Source organism: Solanum lycopersicum, chromosome 8, assembly GCF_036512215.1.
Source record: "Solanum lycopersicum chromosome 8, SLM_r2.1".
Lineage (NCBI taxonomy): Eukaryota > Viridiplantae > Streptophyta > Magnoliopsida > Solanales > Solanaceae > Solanum > Solanum lycopersicum.
The window spans coordinates 52,952,475-52,961,364 of record NC_090807.1 but is presented as its reverse complement, the minus strand read 5'-3'; the positions used below and the strand labels follow the sequence as shown (position 1 = coordinate 52,961,364).

The 8,890-nt window shown below is 35.0% G+C and overlaps 1 long non-coding RNA gene across 1 annotated transcript; it reads right to left on the bottom strand.

The window, feature by feature from the left end:
• Positions 1–207: 207 nt before the first annotated feature.
• Positions 208–6,776, bottom strand: LOC112942088 (uncharacterized). The gene is made up of 2 exons (XR_003247937.2): positions 6,647–6,776; positions 208–459 (listed from the first exon to the last, which is right to left on the bottom strand). It is a non-coding gene; the product is annotated as an uncharacterized lncRNA (long non-coding RNA).
• Positions 6,777–8,890: the final 2,114 nt, after the last annotated feature.

Here is an 8,890-nt window from a genome sequence, read left to right as displayed (position 1 = left end):
AGGTGATATTAGATCAGTATTTTCCTCTATTTCAAGTTCGCTTGTTACTATTACTATGAAGTTGGAAGGTAATAATACTTACACACCATGGTCTTCATCTATTGAGATGTGATTTATTGAACAAGATCACAAATGACCCCAAGCGGACGCTTGGTATTGGCATGCTACTAATGAACTAATTGACATTTTATGAGTAGAAGTTCAAACTTAGTTAACTGAATGTTTTGAATATAAGCCTGAGGAAACTAGTAAAATTCCATGAACTAATGTCTGAATAAATCGTTCATGATCTAAAATTAAAGAAATAAGTATGTCCTGACATGACCTCGAACTACCTTAAAAACAAACAATAGAATTAATGATAAGTCCAACAACTATCTAATCCATGAAGTCCTCTGATAAAGACTCACCAGCTTCTGACAGGAATACATCAACTTGTCTAGCCACGAACGCCATAATCTACATCATAGAGGATGCAACACAGAGAAAAGTATTTGGTCAATACTTGAAATGTACTGAGTTATAAGATGTAACAAAACATAATCATAAAGCAACATAAAATAAATGAAAGGCATCTCAAAAACCTGTGTATGAGTGTCATATCTTACAAAATTTAATGACGATACAGTGAAAGACGTTGTTTTGAACTATGGCAAAGTTGCATAGAACAGGTTGCGTAGAACAAGTTGCAAGACAAGTTCCGTAGAGCAGGCAGACATTAACATATTTTTGATAAATTCAAGTTTAAATCAGAAAGCGTGTTTGTAGAAGTTATTACTTATTTCAAGTTAGGTTCGACTAGGTTTAAGTAAAGCACGTTTGTAGAAGTTATTATCTAATCCAAGTTGGGTTCAACTAGGTTTAAGTAAATAAGGTTACTTTGTAAAAGTATTGTTGAATAGGAGTCCAAGTTGTGTTCAAAATAAGGACTTACTGAATTTCCAAATTTATAAATAGGGCGTTTGTTTGGCTTGAGAAAATTATGCACTTACATAGAGAGAAGAACAAAACACGATCAAGAGTTTTGATATTACTTGGGAGTGCTGTGAGTTGAGTGAATAATTATAAGATTGTATTCAAGAGTCTTGACAATATGAGTTTTGTGAGTAGAAGTTTCTTGACAAGTTGTAGAACTTGAAGAGCGTTAGAAGATACAAAATTAGGAAGTTTTGTGTCTTGGGGTAGAAAGGAATTAGAGTTTATAATTCCTTAGGTTACATAGTTGTGTAATCGTTGTATTGTTTGAACGCTTATAAATAATACAAAGTGTTGCTTGAGTTATTTATTGTTAATTCTCAATTAAACATAAACACGTTGATTGTACGTGTTCCTTTGAAGAATTTAGGAGGGTAGAATTCCAACAAATGACATCAGAGTATGTTATCTTAATCAAGAGTCTAATAACTCAAGATGACGATCATTATGAGTTCTGCACCTCCATTGGAATATGGTCAAGGACATCACATCAACAGACCTCCATTATTCAATGGACAATACTACTCATGGTGGAAGACAAGGATGTAAGACTTCATTCAAGTTGAAGACTACGAGCTATGGGTTAGAATCACTAAAGGACCACTGACTCCTACTATTACTCATAGTGAAGGGAATAAGGTACCTAAACCGACAGAAAAATACGAAGAAGCTGACTACAAGATGTTAGGAAAAAATGCAAAAGTTACGTGCATTCTCGTATGTGGACTAGGACCTAATGAATTTAACCGAATCTCAAGTTGAACCTTTTCAAACAAATATGTGATACTTTACGAAACGCTAATGAAGGTATAACTCAAGCTCGTAAATTCAAAATTGCCAGATTTGCTCTGAATATGAAGCTTTCAAGATGAAATACGGAGAATCACTTCAAGACATTATTACCAGATTCACCACTGTGGTAAATGAATTATTATCATTTGGCAAAGTATACACCACTGAGGAACAGGTTGACAAAGTAATAAGGACTCTGCCTAGGTCATGGGAAATAAAAGTCACTGCAATAAGAGAAGCCAATGATCAAACTAAAATGACTTTGGATGAATTAGTAAGAAATATCGAAACCTGCGAGATGAATGTTCACAAAAGAAGTGAAGGAAACAAATAGAAAAATCTTGGACTTAAAGTAACTGAAAATGATGAATTGAATGTAGATGATGATGATTTGTCACTGATAAGTAGAAACTTCAATAAATTCTTCAAAAGGGGATTGAATTCTGGTAAGAAATCACCACCCACGAAAGAAAAAAATGTTGAGAGACCACAAGGAGGAAGCTGTTTGAAATGTGGTAAAACAGATCATCAGATTAAAGACTATCCTATGTGGGAATTAGAATGGAAAAAGGAAATAGTTGAAAAAGAGAAGAAGGAACTTCTCAACAAAAAGAAAAAAAAGAAGAAAAAGAACAAGCAATGTATGCAGCTTGGGGAACATGTTCGGACATGTATGAAGATGATGATGAGGACATCACTTTGATGGCCATAGAAGAATCAGAACCTAAACCTGAATCAGACTCTGAAGAAATAGAGGTAAATCTTTTTGATTTAAAAGATAAACTAGTAATATTCTCTAAGAAAAAATTATCCTTCCTATTACTCGCTTCCATAGACAGAATTCAAGAACTAGTTAAAACTAAAAATCAATTGCTTACTTCCATGACTAGTTTAAAATTTGAGTATATTGATCTGGATAAACTCAATTGTGAACTACAAGGGATAACCAAGCAATTTAAAATCCACAATTTGGCACTAAAAATAGAGAATTTAAAACTGAAATACTTATCTAGAAAAGGTATGTGAACAACCCAAGCATGAACTAAATGTGAACAAACTCAAAAACGACTTACGACTAGAAAAATAAAACTCTAGGAGAATAAATCTGGAATTATCTAAGATAAAAGGCGATATGCAAAAAGAGCTAATTAATGGACAAAATCTTCCATGATAGTAACCTATCTAGGTAACAATACTCGAAACATAAAAACCTGAATAGAGTATGAACAACCTATGAATGGAAATCCTGCGTTTTGTATTATTTGTGGAAAATCTGGTAACTTTAAACAATATTGTCCCAAATAAAAAGCTACTGCAGAAAATAAATCAAGAGGAACTTATGAAGTTGTTCAAAGGAACATTTATATACCTAGGAAAACCAATCTGCCCAAATGGGCTCATAGAGATATTATTTATCCTTTTGATCAAAACAAAGGACCCAAGTTGATCTAAGTTCCTAAATCTAACCTTTAATTATTCTTTTTAGGAAGAAGTGAGCGAAAGAAAGCAACAGTTGTAGATAGATAGTGCTTGCTCAAGACACATGACTGGGGACAAAACATTATTGCTCTTATAGGACGAAAAAAAAGGTGGAACCGTAGCTTTTGGTGGTGGGCAAAGGGGAAAATCAGAGGCATTGACAAGATTGGAAGACTTTATGAACACTCAATTGAAAAGGTATACTATGTGAAAGGACTTAAACATAATCTGCTTAGTATATGTCAATTATGTGACAAAAGGAAATAAGGTAGTCTTCTTATCCTCTGGTGTTGAAGTAATTAATCTGAGCACACAAAAGGTAATTTTAACATGAAAAAGAGACAAGCATGTCTACACCGTAGACACCTCAATTACCTCTGATGAAAATCTAGTATGTTTAAGTGTGTAAGATAAAGATTCCTTGTCGTGCCATAAACAATTAGATCATGCTAGTCAAGTACAATTGAATAAACTCATCATAGCAGACTTAGTAATTGGACTTCCTAAAAACAAAATTCAAGGAACGAAAGGTGTGTGAAGCTTGTACTCTAGGGAAACAAATAAGATCATCCTTGAAACCGAAACAGGTGATAAGCTCAACCCAATCCTTAGACCTAATCCACATTGATCTATGTGGACCAATGAGGGTTCAAAGTAGGGGAGGAAAAAGATATGTGTTCGTATTAGTTGATGATTATACTAGATACACTTGTACTCTATTTCTCACATCAAAAGATGATGCATTTGAGGTTTTTTGTTCATTAATAAGAAGACTTCAAAAGAAATTTGAAAAACAATTAATGACAATCAAATCCGATCATGGAACTCAATTTGAGAACTCAATATTTGTCAATATTGTGATGTCCATGGAGCTGCTCATAATTTTTCTGCCCCCAGAACCCCTCAACAAAACGATTTGGTTGAAAGAAAGAACACAACTTTGCAGGAAATGGCTAGAACCATGATGATTGCAAATAAAATAACCAATCAGTTATGGGCAGAAACTATACTGCTTGTTATACTATAAATAGATATATGCCCAGACCTGTGTTAGATAAAAATCCTTATGAATTACTTAAAGGTAGAAAACCCAACATATCTCATCTAAGCGTGTTTGGGTGTAAGTGCTTCATCCACAATAATGGGAAAAATCTCCTAGGTAAATTTGATGCTAGGAGTGACAAAAGAATATTTCTAGAATACTCTACACATAATAAAGCTTATAGGGTACTTAATAAAAGAACAATGTGTGTAGAAGAGAGTGTGCATGTTATATTTGATGAAAGCAACACCATATCTAACAATGATGTGCAGAAAAACCTTCAAAGGAGCATTCATTCTCGGAACAGGATTAGGTACAAGAAACAGGTTGGCAATAGAAAGTATACTGAAACACATGAAACAGGTGAGGTTTCTAATGAGATAACTGAAGAAAACCAATTAGTTTTGAATGAAGGCCAAGATAGGGAAAAATCAAATTTGGTTCTAAAAGAGTACAAATACCAAGGATCACACCCATTGGACAATTTGCTTACTTATGTCTTCTGGAATAACCACCAGATTCGGAATAAGGAATCATTGTGCCAATAATGCATTCTTATCCATGGTGGAACCAAAGAAGATAAGTGAAGCTCTCCAAGATGCAGATTGGATTATAGCCATGGCAGAGGAATTACATAAATTCGAAAGGAGTACGGTTTGGCATCTAGTACCTAAGACACCAAACAGAACTATAATTGGTACTAAATGGATGTTTAGGAACAAGTTAGATGAACATGGTACTATAACAAGAAATAAAGCTACGCTGGAAGTCTAAGGGTACAATCAAGAAGAGGGGATAGATTATGATGAAACTTTTGCACCTGTGCCAAGGTTAGAGTCAATCAGATTACTCATAGCATTCACATCTCACATGGAATTCACATTGTATCAAATGAATGTAAAAACGCCTTCCTTAATGGGCTACTATAAGAAGAAGTATTTGTCAAACAACCTCCGGGCTTTGAGAACAATGACCTTCCTGATCATGACTATAAACTTGACAAGGCTCTTTATGGGTCAAAACAAGCTCCAATGACATGGTACGATAGATTGTCAAAATTTCTTGTAAGCCATGGCTATTCAAGAGGTAAATTGACAATACACTTTTTCTTAGAAATAAAGGAAATGATCTCTTGATTGTGCAAGTCTATGTTGACGACATTATTTTTGGAGCAACACACAAGTCTCTCACAAACGAATTTGCTAAGATTATGAGCAACGAGTTTGAGATGAATATGATTGGTGAACTAAACTACTTCCTAGGGCTCCAAATAAAGCAAACATCTGCAGGTATGTTTATTCATCAGCAAAAGTATGTCAAGGATTTACTTAAAAAGTTCAAGATGGAAGATGCGAAACAAATTGATACTCCAATAGCCACAACCACTACGTTAGACCTTGAAGGAACATGTTCTGCTGCAGAACAAAAACTGTATAGAGGTATAATTGGTTCACTTTTGTATCTTACTGCAAATAGGCCTCATATTGTATTTAGTGTGGGGTTGTGTGCACATTTTCAAACCAATCCTAAGGAATCTCATCTGCAAGCCGTCAAAAGAATACTCAGATATTTGAAAGGAACCACTGATTTAGGACTATGATATCCAAAAGGGAGTAACAATGAATTAATAAGATATGTTGATACAAACTATGCTAGTTATCTAGCAGATAGAAAAAGCACATCAGGTATGGCTCACTTCTTAGGATCATGTTTAATCTCGCGGAGAACAAAGAAACAAAACTCCGTCGCATTGTCCACTGTTAAGGCCAAATATATAGCAGTAGTCTCATGTTCTGCTCAGCTTTTATGAATTAAGCAACATCTGAGTGATTTTTTTCTCAATATCGGATGTGTTCCTATTTTCTGTGATAACACAAGTGCAATTAACATTGCAAAAAAATCCCGTACAACATAAGAGAACTAAACAGATCGACATACATCATTGCTTTCCAAGGGAAAATGTAGAAAAGGGATTAATTTCAATGAACTTCTGCTCTACTGAACAACAAATTGCGGATATCTTCACTAAGACACTAGCAAGAGACCATTTTGAAAGGAACCGATTGGAACTAGGAATGATAAAATTTCATGGGCATCTCGAATCATAAAATATGACGGGGTTCCAAGAATTAAATTGTCTAATTAACATCCATTCAGATTTGTCACTAACTATTCTACCATTAATAGAAAATTTAGAATCACAAAGAATTAAGTCTCCAAGGAAATCTGTTCTACAAAGGAAGATATGTATTCTACACTTACTAAATGAATGCAATAATTTTGTCTATGCACATTACCTGTTCCCTCATTAAAATTGGTGTCAGAAATGATAAAATAAAACCGCCAAAATCAAATCACCTTTCTACAAGCCATTAAATCCATCCGACGTTTCTGCAAAAGTGACTTAGGTCCCGACGAAGTGTAACCTCTCGCCAAACCATTGCAATGATCATGCCGGAAGAAAACCCAATCCCTAGATCAACAATCAATAAACCTGTTCGAGTAAATCATTCAGTATAGCGTATCAGGGATGCAGAACTTTTGACAAAATACACTAAGAAGACTCGTTCTATGAAGCGTAAGTCTGTTTATCCTTTTAACCCTATTCATATTGATGATGACATTGTGGAATGTAAGAAGAAAAGGAAAAGAAAAAATACCTCTTTAAGTCAATCTGGTCTCAAAGACTCTACAGTAATAGACTCTGATGGGGTTGAAACCTTTAGAGGAAGAAGTGTAATTAGGGAAGAGTGATCTCTGGGGTTGGGTAACGACATGAGGGAACTACTGGTTTTGTTATAAGTTCAAGGAGAGATTGACCTGTTCCTACTAGGTACTCATAGGCGAAGAATGGGAAGAAAAGAAACTAGGGAGTTTTACATTAATGCAATAGGGGAGGCAACAAGTACAGTTAGTGGTGTGTCCTTTACCCTCACTGCTGAGAATCTATCATCTATACTTGGGGTACCAAAGAAGGGTTGGGATCACCATGTTAAGATAGATTGGCCATCATTGGAAGGAAATACCTCTACCATTGACATATGCCGTCGATTTTCCAATATCCTACTTTGACTGAGTACACCACGATTGATAAGGGAGCTATTTTAACTTTGCACAAACTATTGTTTGATGTAGTGCATAAAATAATTATACCTAGAAAGCAAAAGAGGACAGAAGCAAACTACTTGGATCTTACTCTTATGGAGTTGTTACTATCAAAACTCCAAATTAATTTGCATGCTTTAATTCTTAGTCATATACATGGCGTGTGTGTGCTTGATGAAAAAAAGCGTGCATTGGCATATGGGTTCTTGTTAGGTATGGTGTTTAAGTATTTCAATGTTCCCGTTACTGAGTGGCAAATTCAGTCTATCAGTGATGTCTTGGGAGAAATGGATCTTGCTACTATACCTGAGAATAAGAAAGGGACTAATGTGTGTGTGCAAAGATTGAAATCAACCCTGACTGCAAAGGATCAGGAGATAAATACCTTGATTAAGGCTCACTCAGAAGAATGGATCAACTTCGTCGTACACATGCGGAGGAACTTGTGAAGTTGCGTGCTCAGAATTGTCAAGTCAAGGAAGAATTGACTCAGACTCATATTGCTTTAGAATATGAAAGGATGTCAATTCAGAGCATCTAAAGAATGTCTTTGTTTTACTCTCAAAGGGTGTTTCCTCCTCTTCATGCCCTTTTCCTCCTTCTGATCAAGTCTAAATCTCAATGTGCATGGTGTTGAGTTTTTGTGTTTAATATGTAAGCTTGTAGTTTTCATCTTTGCTTTTGATGGATAATGTTGTTTTTTGGTTCTTAGTTTTATTGTGTAACTAATGTCTGGCACTTGTTTTTTTTCTACTATTCCCTTATAGGATTGGAACTATTCGATATATTGATTTTTTTCTAATGTCAAAAGGGGGAAGAAGGTACTGTTTACTTACCTATTCAATGCAAGCAGCACAAATATTTGCTATTTCCAAAAACAAGGAAATTGTGAAAGACGTTTTGAACTATGGCAAAGTTGCATAAAACAGGTTGCGTAGAGCAGGCAGACAGTAACACATTTTTGATGAATCCAAGTTTAAATCAGAAAGCGCGTTTGTAGAAGTTATTACTTATTTCTAGTTGGGTTCGACTAGGTTTAAGTAAAGCGCGTTTGTAGCAGTTATTACTTAATCGAAGTTGGGTTCGACTAGGTTTAAGTAAAGAAGGTTACTTTTTAAAAGTAATGTTGAATAGGAGTCCAAGTTGAGTTCAACAAGGTTTGTGTAGCGGCAAAGACAAAGTTGAATCAAACAAGAACTTGCTGAAGTTCCAAATCTATAAATAGGGCATTAGTTTCGCTTGAGAAAATTGTGCATTTACAAAGAGAGAAGGTCAAAACACGATCAAGAGTTTTGATATTACTTGGGAGTGCTGTGAGTTGAGTGAATAATTGTAAGAATGTATTCAAGAGTCTTGTTTACAATATGAGTTTTGTGAGTGGGAGTTGCTTGACAAGTTGTAGTTTATGAAGAGCTTAGAAGATACAAAACTAGGGAGTTTTGTGTCTTGGGGTAGAAAGGAATTAGTTTATAATTCCTTAGGTTACGTAGTCGTGTA